General features: G+C 44.9%; 1 non-coding gene across 1 annotated transcript; it reads right to left on the bottom strand.

The window, feature by feature from the left end:
• trnas-gcu (transfer RNA serine (anticodon GCU)) lies at nt 1-82 on the bottom strand. The gene has a single exon. It is a non-coding gene; the product is annotated as a tRNA-Ser (tRNA).
• Nucleotides 83-5,108: the final 5,026 nt, after the last annotated feature.

The following is a 5,108-nucleotide window of genomic DNA, read 5'->3' as shown; positions in this document are numbered from 1 at the left end:
CAACAAGGATGGGATTTGAACCCACACGCGCAAAGCACAATGGATTAGCAATCCATCATGTTAACCTCTCCGCCACCTTGTCAACTGTTTTGGTGTGATGGTCACCTTCAGCTCAGATCCTGACTGTGCAGCCAGATGTGCAATGATGGAAATGTAGCTTCTGTAAGTAAATGAAATTTCCATCACATCAGGTCATGGCCTGTTGGGAATGGAGCGGTGTGAAACATTCCAGACCATGTCCAACACGTTTCTACTCAGTGTGAAAACTCACCACGGAAAGACTGGAACATACAAACATTTGATCACACCATGATTAACATCACTCAGACACCTGAACCATTAGGTCACTGACGAAGTCATGATGACTTCTAATTTCTCATGAAATGACAACTAAACTAACTGACTGGAAGAATTGATTTAACTCCACATGATCAGAGAGACACAGCCTCAGACTGACTTGTCAGGTGGTGTAAACAGATATTACTGCTTCTGACCTTCACCAGAGAGTGAGATGTAACATTGATCATCAAACAGACTGTGAGAGAATACAACAGAATAAAACACATGGAGAGACACTGTGGAATAACAAATAGATTTGACTGGAATGTTGAATTTTAATTGGAATGGATAAAACACCAGAAACAACAGATTAAATTGGGATTCTCATCATCATATTGATCTGGGACAGAAAAGAGAAACTGATGGAAAGAAGGGAAGAAGGAAGAAAAGAAAGGATGGAACTGTTTACTTTTTTCAGTTTTTTCACTTGCCCATCAAAGCTGGATAAAAAAGTTGCAAATAACAGAGAATTTCACCAAAAAGGGAGATTAAATGCTGCCGAAACCTTGGATTGAAGGATGCCCCAACAGATCACCTGTTTAACTGTCTCCTCACTAGGGGATTTCAATCAGTGAACAATATTATTCACTACTTTTTTTGTGAAATGAACCCAGAACTGTCACTTGGAATTAATATCTGTGTTCCGACTCCTGAATAATAAAATTGTGAGTTTCTCAATATTATCTGGACACATTTCCTGCTGAAAGAACTAAGAACTCTTTTCTAATTTACACAATACTATATACACAATCATCAAGCCTCCTAAGCTGGCATCCTTGGTGCTGCTCTCTCTTCTCCCAAACCTCATCTCATGTGACTGTTACATCATCACTCTGACAGTGGGAGAGGTTGATCCCACTGTCTTCAGCATTAACCCTTTACATTCTTATGCTACACTGTCTGTCCAAAAAATGGTTAGAGAACTTCCCTCATTTATCGAAACACCAACAGCTGCCAGTTGTAAATCAACTCAAACCCATCAGAGAGAGAGAGAGAGAGAGACTGTCAGAGAACTTCCTGCATCCAGTCCTGACCCTGTCACACTCAGCAGCTGCTCACCCAGACCCCACCCTCATCAACACTGAATACTGTTACCGAGACCCTTCAAATAATGTTTATAAAAGGCGGAAACATTCAAAGTTCATCGCAGCTGGACTGAATAGAACAAAGTTTAATATCTTTTCACCGTCACTCAGTGACCACATGAGAGACAGTCCTTAAATCAGTAGCATAAATTATCAGCTGTAAGAATGTTTGTCATTGGGTTGAATAATTTCTGTGTGAGAAATATTCCAGCATCATAAACCAGGGGAACGTGCTGACTGAGCTGTGTCTTCATCTCTTCTGGTCAGTCGGACAGTTCACCCTTCATTCTGCTCTGATTCGCTTTCCCCAAGCGGATCTTCAGATTCTCAAATAGTCATAGAATCGTACAGCATAGAAACAGGTCCTTCGGCCCACCGCATCCATGTCGACCATAATGCCTATCTATACTAATCCCACCTGCCTGCATTAATTCCATATCCCTCTCTGCCTTGCTCATTCAAGTACCTGTCCAGATGCCTCTTAATTGTCACTACTGTTCCTGCCTCCACCACCTCCTCAGGCAGCTCATTCCAGATACCCACGATTCTTTATGTGAAAAATTTACCCATTTGATCCCCTTTAAACCTCCTCCCTCTCACCTTAAATCTATGCCCTCTAATTTTAGTCACCCCTCCCATGGGAAACAGACTCTGGCTATCTATGCTATCTATGCCTCTCATAATTTTATATACCTCTATCATGTCTCCTCTCAGCCTCCTTCGCTCCAGGGAAAACAGACCCAGCCTGTCCAATCTCTCTTGATAAGTCATGCCCTCCAAACCAGGCAACATCCTTGTGAATCTTTTCTGCACCCTTTCTAGCTTAATCACATCTTTCCTGTAATGCGGCAACCAGAACTGCACACAGTACTCCAAATATGGCCTAACCAACGTTATGTATAACTGTAACATGACGTCCTAACACTTGCACACCAAGGTCTCTCTGCTCAACAACACTCCCCAGAGCCCTGCCATTCACTGTATATGTCCTGCCCTGGCTTAACTTCACAAAATGCATCACTTCACACTTGTCTGCATTAAATTCCATTTGCCAAGCCCTTGTCCACTTTCCCAGTTGATCTATATCCTGTTGTAACCTTAGACAACCTTGTTCACTGTCCACTATACCACCAATTTTGATGTCTTCTGCAAACTTACTAATCATGCCCCTTACATTCACATCCAAGTCATTCATATATATGAAAAACAACAGGGGGTCCAGCACCGATCCCTGCTGCACACCACTGGTCACCGGCCTCCAATCTGAAAAACAACCGTCCACTACCACCCTCTGCCTCCTATCACCAAGCCAATTTTGCATCCAATTTGCGAGCTCATCCTGGATCCCATTTGTTCGAACCTTCTGGACCAGCCTACCAAGTGGGACCTTGTCAAAGGCCTTGCTAAAGTCCATGTAGACAACATCCATCGCCCTGCCCTCGTCAATCCTCTTGGTCACTTCCTTGAAAAACTCAATCAAATTCGTGAGACATGATTTCCCACGCACAAAGCCATGCTGACTATCGCTAATCAGACCATGCCTTTCCAGAAGCATATAAATTCTGTCTCTCAGAATCCCTTCCAATAACCTTCCCACCACTGATGTAAGACTCACCGGCCTGTAGTTTCCTAGCTTATCCCTTCTGCCCTTCTTAATAAAGGCACAACATTAGCTATCCTCCAGTCTTCCGGTACCTCACCCGTGGCTAACGATGATACAAAAATCTCTGCCAGGGCCCCAGCAATCTCCTCCCTTTCTTCCCATAGCATCCTAGGATACACCTGGTCAGGCCCTGGGGATTTATCCACCTTAATGCACTTCAAAACCTCCAACACCTCATCCTTTGTAATGTTGATATGCTCCAGGATATCAGTGTTCCTTCCCTTGAACTCACTAGCTTCCATGACCTTCTCCACGGTAAATACGGATAAGAAATATTCATTTAAGACCTCGCCCATTTCCCGTGGCTCCACACATAGATTGCCACACTGATCCTTAAGGGGACCTACTCTCTCCCTAGCTACCCTTTTACTCTTAATATACTTATAGAATCTTTTAGGATTCTCCTTTATCTTATGTGCCAGGGAAATCCCATGGCCCCTTTTCGCCCTCCTAATTTCCTTCTTAAGTGTAGTCCTACATCCCCTATACTCCTCGAGTGAGTCGCTCGATCCCAGCTGCCAATACCTGACGTATGCCTCCTTCTTTGTCCTGACCAGACCTCAATATCCCTCGTCAACCAAGGTTCCCTAAACTTGTCAGCTTGCCCTTCCATCTAACAGGAACATGCCTGCCCTGAACTCTTCCTATCTCATTTTTAAAAGCCTCCCACTTACCTGCAAACAGCCTCTCCCATTCAACTTTTGAGAGTTCCTGTCTGATGCCATCGAAATTAGCCTTCCCCCAATTTAGGACTTCAACCTGAGGACCAGTCCTATCCTTTTCCAGAACTATCTTGAAGCTAATAGAGTTATGGTCACTGGTCCCAAAGTGCTCCCCCACTGGCACATCAACCACCTGCCCATCCTCATTTCCTAAGGGGAGGTCGAGTGCAGCCCCTTCTCTAGTAGGACCATCCATATACTGCTTCAGACAACTATCCTGGACACATTTAACAAATTCTTCCCCATCTGATCCCTGAGCACTAAGGCAGTCCCAGTCAATGTTAGGGAAGTTAAAATCACTTACTATTACAACCCTATAATTCCTACACCTATCTGTGATTTCCCTACATATATGCTCCTCCACTTCCCTCTGACTATTGGGGGGCCTATCGTATAATCCCATCAAAGTGATCACCCTTTTCTTATTTCTAACTTCTACCCACAGGTCCTCGCTGGACATTCCCCCCCAGATATCCTCTCTAAGTACTGCTGTGATGTCCTCCCTAATCAATAGTGCAACTCTCCCTCCTCTCTTACCTCCACCTCTGTCACGCCGAAAGCTTCGGTACCCCGGAACATTGAGCTGCCAGTCCTGCCCATCCCTCAACCACGTTTCCGTAATAGCTACAATATCACAATCCCATGTACCGATCCATGCTCTGAGTTCATCTGCCTTACCTGTAAGGCTTCTTGCATTAAAGTAAATGCTGTTTAGCCTACCAGACCTTCCACGCTCCCTGTCCTGCCCCTGCCCAGCCTGCCTACTGGACTTGCTTGCTTTAACCTCTACATTTGCCTCAACCATCTCATCTGAGAGATTACTACTTTAGATCCCACCCCCTGCAAGACTAGTTTAAACCCTCCTGATTAGTACTAGCAAACCTCTCTGCAAGGATATTGGTCCCCCTCCAGTTCAGATGCAACCCATCCTTCTTGTACAGGTCACCTCTGCACCAGAAGAGATCCCAATGATCCAAGTAGCTGAAGCCCTCCCGCCTTCGCCAGTCTTCAGCAACGCATTCATTTGCCTTATCCTCCTATTCCTACCCTCACTATCACGTGGAATAATCCTGAGATTACAACCCTAGAGGTCCTGCTTTTTAACCTTCTGCCTAACTCCCTATATTCACTTTGCAGGACCTCATCTCTCTTCCTGCCTATGTCGTTAGTACCAATATGGACCACGAACTCTGGCTGCTCACCTTCCCCTTTCAGAATGTCCTGCAGCCGCTCCGAGACATCCTTGACCTTAGCACCAGGGTGGCAACATACCATCCTGGAGTCTCGTTTGTGGCCACA

The sequence above is a fragment of the Heterodontus francisci genome, chromosome 35, assembly GCF_036365525.1.
Source record: "Heterodontus francisci isolate sHetFra1 chromosome 35, sHetFra1.hap1, whole genome shotgun sequence".
NCBI lineage: Eukaryota > Metazoa > Chordata > Chondrichthyes > Heterodontiformes > Heterodontidae > Heterodontus > Heterodontus francisci.
Note: the sequence above shows the minus strand (reverse complement) of the source record. Positions and strands in the feature narration are given on the sequence as shown.